Source organism: Balaenoptera physalus, assembly GCF_965194825.1.
Source record: "Balaenoptera physalus genome assembly, chromosome: 8".
Lineage (NCBI taxonomy): Eukaryota > Metazoa > Chordata > Mammalia > Artiodactyla > Balaenopteridae > Balaenoptera > Balaenoptera physalus.
In genome coordinates this window covers 123,980,688-123,995,220 of record NC_138887.1, presented here as the reverse complement: position 1 = coordinate 123,995,220, position 14,533 = coordinate 123,980,688, and the positions used below count along the sequence as shown (strand labels likewise).

Here is a 14,533-nt window from a genome sequence, read left to right as displayed (position 1 = left end):
ACCCCTCCCTTTACCTGGACTCCGGGGCGCACTGCCCTCTCTGTGGCTCCACTCCAGGCCCTGAAATCGGTCCACGAAACCCCACCCTCACTGGGGCCACGAGGTCCTGTGATGTCTCTGCATCCCTCCCAAATGGGACCCGATTCATAAGCCTCGGTGCCCGTGTTCCCCATGTCACCACAGGGGTAGCATCTGCAGGGCCGGCCTCGTGACCTGCCCTTGTCCTGCGGGGCCGCCCACAACCGGCGGGTGGCCCTCAGCCCTGGGGTCCTGCTGCCCAGCAGTCTCTCGCCCAGACCGGGCCACCGCTGACCTGGGTGTCAGGGTCCCAGGGCTTCTGTAACAAAGCGCCACAAACTGGGGGCTTAAAACAACAGAAATGCGTTCTCTCGCAGTTCTGAGGCCAGATGTCCAGAATCCAGGCGTCGCAGGGCCACGCGCCGTCGGGGGCTCCAGGGGAGGGTCCTTCCTGCCTCTTCCTGCTCCTGGGGCTGCCGCGTCTTCAGCTGCATCCCTCCAGCCTCTGCCCCATCCTCTCACGGCCTCCTGTGCATCTCCTCTTTTGAGGACACGGGTCACGTTGGATTAGGGCCACTCTGCCCCCACTGTGACCTCATCTTAACTAGATCGCATCTACAAAGACCCTATTGCCAAGTAAGGCTCCTTCCCAGGACTGAGGGTTAGGAGGTGCACACCCCTTTCTGGGAGACACCGTGTGACCCTCAACACCCGAAAATCACAGGGGTCATCCAAGCACCGGGAGCGATTATCAGCTGACCTACAGCTGAATCTCTCCTTTCGGGGTGACGGTGCCTTGCTCACCTGACTCGTACACAGAGTTCGCCTTTCTAGCCACGTGGGTTTCCCGGTTAACAGTCAAGTTTGATGGGATGGACCTCAGGCTACTCTGGGTCCCCTCCTCCCCAGGCCCCCCTGCACATACACACACACACACGAACACGCACGCTCCCCAGACCACCCCCCCCAACACGTCTGCCATGCGTGAACTATGATGGGCCGCTTGGGGCTGAGGAAGGAGACAGCTAATGTCCACGTCCAGGGCTGGGGCTGTGACTGATCTCGCCTGTCCTGTTAAACTGCATTGGGTGAGAAAGACATGGAAACGGTTCACTTACAGGCATTTTTGATAATGGCATATTTTCAAGAAAACATGAAAAGTAAATAATTTGTTATTTTTATAAAATTAGCTAATTCTCACTGTATTGTCATATTGTTGTCTTTTTCTCAAGATTCTTGGAAGTTGAAATCCCTTAGTTACACCCCTGAGGCACATTGACACCTGCTGTACTCCACGAATAGGACGTATTTTTAAACTAGGTGGTAGGTTAACTGCACAGATAAAATTTTCACCTACAGAGTTCATGAGACAAGTGCGAAACCCTAATTTCCCAACTTCCGTATACACTACGCCTGCTCGAGCGTGGCGGGGCCCACGGTCACCTCGGGAAGAACCCTCGGGGGTGGCGGGGGCCCTCGGTCTGGTCTCGGGGTCACAGGTGCATCCTCGGTGCCTCCAGACGCTCCTCCTTCCTGACCCCCCGGCACCTCCACTTGGGCCCCCGCTGCCAGGCAGGTGTCAGCTCGGCACCTGGAGACAAGGCGGGCGGTCCTGCCCCACACAGGGCCCCTCCGGATGCCGAACCTGGACCAGAGCCCGGGGGCTGTCCTTCCGGCCCCTGGACGGCCCTTCCCGTCTGCTGGATGTGCCTTTCAGTCACTCACAGGGGACCCTCAGGACAGCGGGCACAGGGAGAGCCCCTCCCTGGGGTGGTGGCCCCAAGCTGCTCGGGGAGGGGCAGGGGCACGAACTCTCCATCGGTCTGTCCGCACAGACTTCACCTTTGCTCCTGTGGAGCGAACGCTCAGAGGCAAGTTAGGCTTCTGTGTGTGCAAACCCTGAAGCACACTCTGTTTTTTGAGTGAGAGCATAAAGCAAAAAGCAGTGTTTTAAGAGGTAACGTTCTTCCCTTGACAAGCACTGGGACTTAATGCTGCACTAAAAACATCTAATTCTTTCCCGTTCCTGGGGGAACACCGCCTGCGATCACGACGGGGCGTGGCCAGGGCTGGGTGTCCCCACGCCACCTGCGCTGGTTTCCTGGGACGGCCTCAGGGAGTCCCGCAGTCGGGCCGAAACGGACACCCACCGTCCTGGAGGCCGGGATCTGACACCCAGCCGTCGGCCAGTCAGACCCTCCTGGGCCTCTCTCCTCGGGCGCACGTGCCATCTTCTCCCCGTGTCCTCACGTGGTCGTCCCTCTGTGCGTGTCTGTGTCCTGACCTCCTCTTCGTATCAGGACACCGGTCACAGTGGATCAGGGCCCACCCATGACCTCACCTTACGTTGTCTCCTTCAAGGCTCATCTCCAAATGCGGTCAGATCCTGAGGTCCTGGGGTTAAGGCTTCAGCGTATGAACTGGGGGGATGTGGCTCAGTCCCTAACACTGACCCTAACCCTAGGGTTAGTTACAAAGGGTCACCCTTGGACAACTCAGCTTCTAAGAAATGTATGTGTCCTGTGCTCTACGCCATGCCAGGCAATAACTGAAAGAGTGAAGAATTCTACATGCCAGTCAGGGACGTAAACATAAATAAATAAAATGTAGTGTGTATGGTTAGAAGCGTAATGGGATAGTCTTGTCCAAAGCCCCATCAAATCCATGGTTTGACCTGGGACGCCAGTCACAGCACTGAAGTAGCAGCTACCACGGGTGTAGATAAACGACTGTCCCCATTGCCGGTGGGCGTTCAGGTGAGAGGGCTGGCCGTGCTCGCCGCTGACCGGGCCCCCAGGGCGGTTTTGCAGGGCAGGTGTGTCTCGGGATGTGAGGACCAGGGCGTGATGCAGACGCTCCCCTCCGCGGGGGTGAGGGGGCAGTGAAAAATTCTTGACGTTGAGACAATATCAGTTGTGTTGCCATTTTATTTATTTGGCAAAGGGCGTCTGTTTCTTTGGCATTGTTTCGTTTGGGTGTACAGCAGGCAGACTAAAGAATTTGTTGTAGAATTTACCTGGGGGTGTCAGCGGTGCTTTGTGATATTGCCCTTTGGCAGCAGCATAGAAGGGCCTGCTTGTTAAACTGCTAATTTACAGATCTTCTCTAAGTGAACGCAAACAAACTCTGGGCCTCAAAGCCCTGCTAATATACAATGTTCAATTTTTAATTTCCAGTCCATCGTAGATTATGGGAATGAAAAACAATATTTAATCCCTCGTTAACACATGAATAAGCGGAAGCTGTCATTTTCGACCAGACAATAACGGGATTATCTCAAGAACTGTCAGTTTATGTGAAAACATTATGTTGCCCAAATTTTCATAAAAATTAGCAGTGGATAATATTCAAGATCAGAGCAATGGAAAGAGGGAAGTCTGCATTCATGGTAATAAATATTCATATTTGTCTGCTCAGGAGATGAAAATCTAATCAAGGGGCTATTGATGCGCTGGCTTTTTTTTTTTTTTTTTTTTTAACCAAGACGTTTCATCTAAATTGGGTTTGATATGGAAATTCGTCTCACTGGAGGCCTCCAGGCCGTGAGCACGCGGGGCTCACGGGGCAGGGTGTCCGCTGGGTCAGGTATGGCCCTGGCACAGGCCGCCGGAGTCCGCCTCCACCTGAGCGATGGCCGTTACCAACAGCTTCCGCCACCCAGCGTCCTCCGCGTTTAATGTGTGGAGTGTTTGGGACTCTCCCTCCCTTTTTTAAGGAAAAAACAACATAATTTCATGCCGGTTAACTCCTAGCTACTGCAGGGTTAAAAACCGTCTGTGTCTTTGCTTTTGTTGACAATTACCATAAATCAGAAGACGCTCTGCATGAAGCTTAATGAAATATGTATGATTGTAAAAAGAAAAGATGGTGACTGCAGGACGCTGCTTTGTGTGTGTGTTCCTGCGATTTCCTCGAAGGCTGTGCTTTTCCCGACCCGTCAGCAGGCGTCTGCCTGCGAGGACCTGCCGCCCATCCAGTGCCACCTGGTCTTCCGTGCACGTGGCAGGCGAGCGGTGAGCGGTGTCCTCCAGCGCTGGGCCAGCGGTCGGAACCCTGTGTCAGTCAGGGCTCCCGAGAGAAGCAGCTGGCCATCGATTCTGAGGCTGAAGTCCTCTGTCTCCGGGGTGGAGGCCCAGGGCAGCTGATGGTGTCGGTTCTGGTCCAGACCCAAAGGCCGGGGTCCGGGGGAGCCAAGGTGCACGTCCCAAGCCACCTCTGAAGCCAAGACCCCGAGCACCGTGTCCAAGGACGGGAGAAAGTGCATCTCCCCCCAGGCAGATAGCAAAGCCACCTTCCTCCGCCTTCCTGCTCTGTTCAGACCCTCGGCAGACGGGGTGATGCCCCCGCAGTGGTGGGTGACCTACTGATTCACGTGCTAGTCTCTTCCAGAAACACAGGCACGGACACACCCAGCCGCCTGGGAGTCCCTCAGCCCGGCCATGGTGACACGTGGAATTAACTGGCACACCTCCTAAAATTTCTCGTCTTCCCCGTGGCTGCCCTGAGACACTGAGACAGCTTGCTGCTTCCCCAGGAAGGGCAGGGGCAGTTCCAGGGCTTGGGGTTGGGCAGGAGTTTGTGTCTCACAACTGTGCTTCTTCCAGGTTGGGTTTCCGCTGCTGCGTGACCTTGGGGGCCGTCCCCATTGAGTTAGGAGTGACAGAGTCCTGTGACCTCCAGGCTTGTCTTTCCCTGGAGGTGAAGACTTAGCATCACCTGCTCCTGGTGGGCCGAGCAGAGCTGCAAAGCCCAGACGCCCAGCCCAGGAGAGGAGCAGGACAGGCGCGGGGTGAAATCTCCGTTGACTGTGGTCCTCGAAGGGGAACTTGGTGTAACTGGGAGTATTTGTGGTGCTGCTAATATGAATTCTGTTCTTTCAAGGAAGGGGATAATTTGCCACAGGGAAAAAAAAGAAAATAGTATTGGATTTAGACACCCTTCTGGTGGTGCTGCCACCCCAGCACCACTGCCGCTAATTCCGTCTCCTTGGGCCGGGGGAGAGTTTGCGGGATGGTGGCCCAGAGGAAGCGCTGCTTCTCAGAGTCGCCCCGGAAACGCAGCGGGAGAGGACGCAGCATAGTTAGCAGGTGGTCCCCGCAGCAGGAGGGACCAAAGGGGAATTTCTGATGAAGTCCCTGGGCACTCGTTCGCTGGGTGTGGTTCGTCCAGACGTTACCATGGAGGAAGGAGACCCGGGACGGCAGGGTGAGTGTAGGAGGGAAGCGGGCGAGCGAGCGGAAATCAGGATCCCAACCCTGAGCTTGTGGGAAGGAGCCATAGCGTGTGTCTCCCCAGACGAGGACCAGCTTCCGTTCTCCGCAGACGTGGCCGAGGCCCCTCCTCCGGGGGGAGCAGGCCTGGCCTCTCCGGACCTCCCCTCCCCGCGGGGCGGCCGCGGCTGCCCCACTGGGGTCACACAGCCCTGCATCCAGAGTCAAAGGGGCCCTAGGGTGAGGGGGGGGCTCCATCTCCCGCGAGCTGGCGGGACTCTACCAGGATCTGAGGAGGGGGCCAGAGGGGCAGGCAGGACGTGTCCAAGCTGTGTGTTCGGGGAAGCCCGGCTTTCCAGAGCTAAGGCTCCCGGGACTGCGCTCAAGTCTGTGGGTGGAAGGAGTTACGGGGACTTACCCTCTCGCGCTGGCGCCACCGCCGCAGAAAGGTGACGTGCAACCTTCAGCAAGGTCGTCAGAAGTCGCTAGCTTGTATTTTCCCCTCTTCTGCTGTAGATACTTGAAGCCAAGGGGAGGAGGGGCTCCCCCAGTGCCTGTGGAAGACCTGCCTGCTGTCTGGTGTCCTTGGGCTTGAGGAACTAAAGGCTCCGTGGAGCACGTGGGACCCACCAGCAGCCTGCACAGGAAACCCACAGCGGGGCAGCCGGGGGCTGCAGGGCACAGGCGCTGCCCTTCTACGAGGGGCTGCTGCACGTGACTGCTGGTCTTCCGTTTATCTGTGTGCGTGTGTGCGCATGTGTGAGCACATGTGTGCATGTGAGAGCGCGCTGCCTGCACGCGGACCGGGCCCCTCTGGAAGCCTGCGGGGCCGCCCTCCCCACCTTTTCCTGGTCCCCCTGCCCCCAGCCCGTCTGCTGGGGGCTCAGAAGTTTGCTGATCGAGGGGCAGTCAGGTGGGCCTGCAGCTTCTCTAAAATGAAAGTCTCAGTTAGGGAAAAATGGGAATTGCTTGAGGGAAAAGTGGTTGTGAACATATCAGAAGCAAGAAGGACACTGTGCACTGGGGTGGGGACACGTGAGCCGCGTCAGAGCTGGAGGCCGTGGGGTGGGAGCTACGGGCTGGGGAGATGGCGGAAGCAGGTGGGTCTGAGGAGAGAAGGAGGTGCATGTGCCTCATGGACACGGTGGCTGTCAGAACGGGGCTGGAAAGCAGCGGGACCTTAGATTCCAGGCGAGGGGCTGGTGGGTCGGTCGCAACGGGGGTGGTGAGTGCTGGGTGGGCAGCGGCCTGTGCAGTTGGTCCTGGGGGTGGAGGGAGGAAAAGGAAGCCCGGGGATGCCGGGGGCTCAGGGAGGGCTGGAGCCGCGGGGCTGGGGGGGAGAGAGTGCAGGGTGGCCTGCCCCCCGACCCGACGGCTGCTCAGACGCACACGTGGTGGGTTGGAGGGTGGGTGGCCCCTTAGTTCCCCCCGTCACCCCTCTCCTCAGGCCCCAGAGCTGGACACAGGCTGCTGAGGACCCTGGGATTTTGTGGAAGTCTGGACTTTGGGGCAGGTGGGCGGCTGGGTCAGGAGGAGGGGAGAGACCGTGGTGTGAATCAGGGAAGAAGTTAACCTTTGGAGCCGAGGGCAGAGGTCGAGGGGAGGGACGCGTCTTACCCTGTGTCCCACCCAGGACGCATCCCAGAGGGTCCAGACAGTCGGGACTCGACAGCCCTGTCCCCGTGTGTGTGCGCACACGTGCGTGCGTTTGCTCCAGCGTGTGTTTAAGGGAACTTTAACCCTCTGACATTCCAGCTTACGTGGAAAATATTCCCCAGTGAAGTCACGGAGGAGCTCGAGGACTTAGTGACGGGAGAGGAGGTGGGTGAGTCATGCGGTGAAGCAGGGCTGCTCCCTGAGGCCCGGGTGCGGACGGGGCAGCGGCCCCTGCGGACGCACCATGTGCCTCCCCCGCAGATCAGCCCAGAGCCGCCCACGGGCAGTTCTCACCCGTCACCGAGGCAGGAGCGCCAATGCTCGGCGCAGGCTCCGAGCCCACCCGGGGCCTGGGGTTCAGGGGCCGGGGGCCAGGCCCGGGAGTTGGGAAGCAGCGCTCTGAGGGCCCGGGTCTTAGCAGGTGAGAGGAGAGGGGAACCGTCCCCACCTCACAGTCAACCTCGAGGGTTCCGGAAAGCCTGGCTTCCTCTTGGGGGCGCTGTGTGACCAGTGGTGTCTTGTGCAGTCAAGGGCACCGTGTGGCACATACCAGCCCCCAGAGCTGCCCCCCTCAGATCACAGTGGGAGGGCCCAGCTGGGGGACATTCTTTTTTTTTTAAAGATTTATTGATTGATTGATTGATTGCTATGTTGGGTCTTCGTTTCTGTGCGAGGGCTTTCTCCAGTTGCGGCGAGCAGGGGCCACTCTTCATCGCGGTGCACGGGCCTCTCACTGTTGCAGCCTCTCTTGTTGCGGAGCACAGGCTTCAGACGGGCAGGCTCAGTAATTGTGGCTCACGGGCCCAGTTGCTCCGCGGCATGTGGGATCTTTCCAGACCAGGGCTCGAACCCGTGTCCCCTGCATTAGCAGGCAGACTTTCAACCACTGCGCCACCAGGGAAGCCCTGGGGGACATTCTTGGCATCTTGGAGCCCAGGTGAGCTGTCCCCCCCCATCTGGCATCAACAAGTGCGATGGCATGTCCACCCGCCGGCCTCACGGAGAAACCGGCTGTGAAATACTCCACGAGGCCAGGGGCGCGGCACAGGGCCAGTGACCGAGGGCAAGTGGCTCTGCCCCGAGGGGCCGCCAGGCTGGCAGGAGGGGAACACCAGGAGAGCATCGCAGCACGTCCACGGCCCCCGGGGCGGGCCTGGCGTGTTCGTCCCAATTCTGTCCGTGCTCTGAGTTCATCCAACACGTAGAGCTGTCATCTCTGTCTGTGACGTATTTGTCTACTAACTAAGTGAGGGAAAATGTAAACTGCTTGGTCTTTATTTTGGCACTGAGTGGGGAGCCCTGCGCCTCTCTTGTCAGTTGAAACAGTTCACAGGATTCCACATGAAAAAGGGACAACTGAGGCGGCGAGTCCCTGGCCCAGACCCCCACTCCCGGCAGGGGCTCCAGGCCCTTCACAGGCCTCCTGGGCGTCCACGGGCCAGGCTGCGTGCTCGGCAGGTGTGCAAAGTGCTCATTCGGGCCCCAGCAAAGCGGAGGCGCCGGGAAACGTTCGTAGAAACGATCTGATGTTTCAGTGAAAAACCTCGTACTCTTTCTGAAACCTAATATGTCTAATTTTTCATTGCGTGTGGTGTGCGCTGCAGCGGTGCTGGGAGTCCGTGACCTTGACTTCGAAGTCTTTATGAGTCTTGGCTTGGCCCTGCGCGGAGCTTGGTGTGAAAGCTGCTGGGGTTGCGGTGGGCATGGTGGCCGGGGCTCCCCACGGCTCCCTGGGGACGCTGGACCAGCGGTAGAGCCCTGCCGGCCCTGCTCCTCACCGCCGAGACGGGAAATGGGGCGGACGACCCTGGAGGAGGCGTCGGGTGGACCGGCACTTGCTCTCGGCCGCCGCAGGACCCGTCTGTCTCCCAGCCTGTGCGTTGAGCCCTCAGTTACCTCCGCGAGGGCTCCTGGGTGCCGTCCCTAAGTGGTCCCAGGAGGTGGTGGCATGTGTGTCCTCGTCCTGCCGTTGCAGACTCTGCAGGCTGTGTCCCCAGGGCCCGGCCTCCGGCACGGCTCTGTCCCACACGGCTCTGTCCCGCACGCCCCTGGACTCCGGGCCGCTGAGCTTCAAACTGAGCCGCGCACCAGCAGGACCCGGCCCCCCGGGGGTCTGGGCGGGGCCGGCGCCCCGCTCCCCGCCTCCCCGCCAGCCCGCTTCGCCTCGCACAGGCCTGTTCAGTCTCTGTAGCTGTTGGTCCCTGAGATCCATTCACTATGATTGACGGGGATCTGGTCCGTCCTTCCGGCCCTGGCGTCAGGTTCCGGGTTAAATCCAAGTCTCAGCTAATCCGTCCACCCTGAGGATGGTCCAGCTGTCCCACGGTGTCACGAGCGGGGCTGTGATGGCGTCTCTCTGGGCATGGGAGCTGTGGCTTCTCAGGATGCGCGGAGGGGGAGGGGTGGGTCCCAGGGGAGGCCGCGACGCTGAGCTGGTGGCCCCGCTGGAAACCCTGACGCTGCCACTCACGGGCGGTGTGACTGCAGGGAGGTGGGAGCCTCTGCGAGTGACGGTCCTCCTTGTCATTGCGAGGACAGAGGGGTGCACGCGGCGGGGACGAGAGCAGAGGTGGTGGGCACCATGTGCACATGCGTGTGTTTTATCTGTGTGTGCACGTGTATATATGTGTACATGTGTAGGATTGTGTATCATGTATATGTGTATACGTATAGTATGTGTGTACATGTGAATATATGTACAGTGTGTGTATATGTGTGTAGTCTGCCTCTGTGTGGTATGTATGTATGTGTGTATATTGTGTTATACGTGCATGTTTGTGTGTTTTATGTGGGTATAGTGTATATATGTGCATGCATGTGTATGTGTATTTTATATGTGTGTGTTTATGTGTATGAATTGTGTGCACATGTGTTATAAATACGTGTGTGTATAGTATGCACATGTGTATATATAGTGTACATACATACAGTATGCGTGTGCACATGTATAGTGTGTGTGTGTATACATGTGCAGTGTGTGTGTGAGTGTGTACAACGTAATTTCCTTTTCGCCAATTTACTGACACAGAGGTACATCAGACCGGGGGGACCAGAGCCTCAGCTTGTCCTAAGTATTTAACTCAAGCCCACAAGCGGCTGCCTCGGTCCCTGTGGTTGGAGCATGTCCGTCACTAAAGCAGTGTTTGTATAAAAGGAAAAGAAACAAAGCACAGCAAAAGCGGCGCATCCGGCCCCCAGCTTCTAGCCTCTGCTCTCAGTGTGTTAACGCAGCAGCAGAGGCCGTGTCCTGAGGAGGGACGTGCGGGTGCGCCTCCTGTGATGCTGGCTGGGAGGGTGGCCTGTGGGGAGGGCCCATTGAGGCGTTTCACACGTGTGTTCTCCAGAACCCTGGTCTATACGAGACCTTCAGGAAAGGGGGTCGTGGCTCTGCAGGTGTGCGGGGTGATGTCCCACCTGGGGGTCCTCGACTGCCACTCTTTTTGGCTGAAAATCCTCGGCAAAGTTTAAACAGACAATCACCTGACCTCCGGTGCCCACTGCAACCAGAGCGCTGAGGGCTTCTGGGGCCAGGAGTGACCCCAGAGACCGGACGCCCCGCCTCCTTGTGAGGACAGCCCGTCTGCCTGGAGCCCCGTCACGTGCTGTCCAGCTTCCTCACTGCAGCGGCTGTTCTCTGGGCATTTACGCTTGGCCACCGGCCCGTACGCACTGCCGGGCTGGGAGCGGGGGGCGTGACTTTCACGGCTGCGGTGGCAAAGCTCTGCCCATCGCCACCCTTGTGCTCCCAGGCCCGCGTCTGAACAATGCACATCCCAGATGCCAGCTCTGTAGATCCTTCTTACAAAGCATTTTATGTTGGATAAGAGGCCCTGGCGCTTTTTTTTTTTTTGCCAATTTGTGAGTATTAAATATACATTCTTTCATCCCATAAGCATTTTGTAAACCTCAGGAACCATGGAACCACACACACCGGAGGCTTCATTCTCAAGGCTTTTCAAGGCAAGGCAACATCTGGGTACCAATTTCTGTTCTGAAAATAGAGGTGAATTTAAAGATGAAAAGTCACAGATCCTGCCCTCAGTTACCTTATAATCTAGTGGGAGAAATATGATGAATGCATAAAAATTAGACAAGTCAACAGTGTTGTGATGAATTAGCATATGTGAAACAAACAAGAAATTCTTTGTGTTCAGAAAAGACTCCGGGGGCGTGGGCTCTAGTCCCTCGATGGAACTTCGGAACAGATAAGGTGCTTAAGCTACTGTGGACGGTCAGATCCTGTCCCATGAAAAGACATGTGAAGTCCCTGCCCCCAGGACTCAGAATGACCCCTTTTTTGGGGCTAGGGTGGCTCCAATGTCACTATTTCAGTTGAGATGAGGCCATGCTGGGGCAGGTGGGCCCTTAATCCAGTGCGGCCGTGTCCTTAGAAAGGGGACAGCACCTGGACCAGGCAGAGGCCGCAGGAGGCCCCTCCCCAAGGACCTCGTGGGGTGGGAGGTGGCAGCCCTGCCACATCCTGACCTTAGGCTTTGGGCTCCAGACTCTGAGAGAATAAGTTTCCATTGTTCTGGGCACTCGGTGTGTGGTGATGAGCGACGGCCGCCCCAAAGGACTAAGGCAGCTGGATGTCAGTACAACACGAGGTGTCTGGGCAGAGACCGGGGACGGACAGCAGCCAGGGGTCCCCGGGAGCTGGTGGGGAAGCCGGTCTGGAGCCCAGCGCTGGCCCAGGGAGATGGTAGGAGATGGGGCCGCTCCGGTGGGGCCGTGCCGAGCCCGAGACCAACCACCGGACCGACCAGTGGACTGACCACTGGACGGACGCGGGAAGAGAGGCCTGGTCCCCCCAGGCGCCCATCAGAGCACCTGCACCTGCTCCCAGCAGGACGCTGGCCTCCCACGCGTGGACTGCCACCGCCCCCCGACCAAGTCACCCCCAATGGCTTCCAGGCAGTTGTCTGGTTTTATCAGCTTCACTCACCCGAAGAATACGAGACTTGAGCGCTTGGGCCTCACGGGGTGTCCCCTCCGCTGGGAGGAGGGGCTCTGCCTCCCGTGTGGCGGCTCCTCCGGGGCCCCTTTAAGAGAGAAGAGGCGCGCTCCCCGTCGTCCCCTCGGCTGCCTCGAAGGAGGCCCGTTTCATTTATCCTCCTCTTGATTTTTAATTAACGTTAGGCTGGTCCAGCTGTGCCTGTTCTGAACTCCAATTTTGACAACTATTGACTGAATTGCCTGGTCAGTTCCATGAAAAAATAAAAATGAGCCCAACCAGCCAGTTGCTGTGATTGAATCGACCAGCCCGTGCAATCGAATGGTTTCTCAAGTCACCTGGTTTAGACGCCACGAGTGCGTTCAGTTGCTTTATTTAAAGCTTGTGTATTTATATAAATATAAAGGATGGTCTACTCTCTGCCCACAGAGTAATTGTCTAGCTCTATCACCTAATTATCTCAACACGGTTAGCGATTGAGATATTAAAGCAGAAGATTAGGTATTAAAAGCGTCGTTAAAACACAGAAATGAGATTTGCATAGATGATGTCTAATTCCAAACCGGAAATGCGTTCACAGAGGATGCGGTTAGATATCGAGCCCCAGCTTGGAAAATCCGTACAGGAGAACAGGTGAAAATTCGTGACTACGTCCAAAACATAGGGACTCTGCCATTTTTTAAAAAGTTGCAATGCTGTGGATGTCCCAGAAGTGCTGGATGATGAGACAGCTGAGGGATTCTGTTTGCAGAACATGGTCCAGCCCTGGAGAGGGAGCAGGAGGGCGGTGGGGCAGGGCAGCTGCTCTGTGGTCATGTCCACACCGTCTGGAGAGGCGACCTGTCACGGCCCTGGGCCTCGTGAGTCCTGGGGCGGCCCGACCCTGCGCTGCCCCCTCCTGCAGGTGCCAGGCACGCGCTGACCCGGCCAGGGGCCCTCCTTACAGGGCACGCGAGGAGGCAGCTTCCTCACACCGGGGTACCAGGGAAGAGCCGCTGCCCAGCCTGCGACCGTCACCGAACGCTGGGACCTGGACCTGACCCCGGCCTGTGCTGCTGCTCGGGTGGACGCCCCCGACCCTGCCAGTGAGGACTGCTTCCCCGCGAGGGCCGGCCACTCCCCAGCTTTGTCGTCGGGCGAAATGCCAGATGGACTTACCGAGGGTTCAAGGGTCTGTGCTCGGAGCAGTGTTGACCACATCTCGATGTGCACACGTTGTGACCCTCCAGAGGGAAGAGGTAAAGAAGATCAGTTCAACAGAGCAGACGCAATCCCTCATAACAGCAATGCTCTATGGGCAAAAAAAAGCCCTAAAATTGGAATAACTGTGGGTGAAGTAACTGCCGTGGCTGAAAAAATACTTCAAAAAGATTCTGGGGTGAAGTTACAGAATTTACACCACATGTGAAATCCATTCCCTAACTTATTCAAATTAATACAGCAATAACTTAATTTTATATATTTAATGTATTTTTAAGGTTTTATAAACTTTATAAATACAAGACCTCTAAACTATTGTACAACCTTTGTAATAAATTTCGTAATAAAACAGGGAGAAACCAGAAAACACGTGCCACACAAGTTTGCTTGTTATGCGGCAAAATATTTTAAGAGAGTTGAAGGGCCGTTTGAACCCGTGTCCACAGCATGTGTCCACAGGTGCTGACTTGGGTGGATGGGACATTTCCCAGAAAACGTCCGCAGATAAGGTAAACCTTCAGAGCAAAAGAGGCATGCGGAAATATTTCCCTTTCTCTGTGATGCCTTACAGCTTCAAGAGCTATTAAAACAAGTATCAAAATAATACTGGATTTAGACCTTCAGATATCTTTAGGACAAAATATAAACCCAATCTTAGCAAAAATAATGAAGCACATGCAACCATATGACTGTCACTGAAGTGTATTTTAGAGAGAGCAAAATGATCTTCACACCATCACGTAATACAGGGGGTTACTTTTAAATGTTATTTCATCTTTTTCTCGTCCTTTAAAAGTTATTTAATAAATTCTCTACAATGTACACCATGTATTAGGACAATAGTAGATGGATACGTTGCCAATAAATCAATAAATATTGGCAGATGTTCAAAAGTTATAGAAAGAGAACATTTTAAAGCAGAGCCAGGTGATTGATGGTGATTTGCGGGCTGGAATTTTTTTTTTCTCGTTCGTCTATATCTCTGCTGTTTCTCAAAAAAATATTGACCTTTGTGATTCCGAGACCTCCGACCTACATCACCCTGGGGGCAAAGGTAAGCTTCCTGCCCGCGTCCCGCCAGCCCCGTCTCTGGCCGAGCTCCCCAGGCCCGGCGCCCTCTCTTCTCAGCGCGTCCCCAGTGGCCGTTATCACAGCATCCGGCATCATCCCCAGCAGGGGCCTCTCCTGTCTTCCCTCCCGGGGAAGCCACACTTGGACCCCCGGCCTGACTGTATCTGGGTCAGTCCACGTGGAGAGTCTGCATATCAAGTCCACGTGCAAACCACGGTCCCGGCCTCCCAGGTCCACAGTCCAGACCCAGAAGCAGCCCCACAGGCCCAGGACACCAGAGACTGGCCCCGGGGCTCCTGCCCTCGTTTGACTAGCACGCTCGCAGTGGGGACCCTGGGAGACCTCCTTCCCCGGCATCAGGTCTGTAGCTCAGGAAATGGAGCAGGCAAGGCAGCTTTGGTCGATGGTCTGGCTTAGGCGGTCA

The 14,533-nt window shown here is 56.5% G+C and overlaps 1 protein-coding gene across 2 annotated transcripts in view; it reads left to right on the top strand.

Annotated features, from left to right (window-relative positions):
• Positions 1-14,533, top strand: part of PTPRN2 (protein tyrosine phosphatase receptor type N2) — a 707,285-nt gene that overhangs the window by 461,529 nt on the left and 231,223 nt on the right. The window lies entirely within an intron of this gene.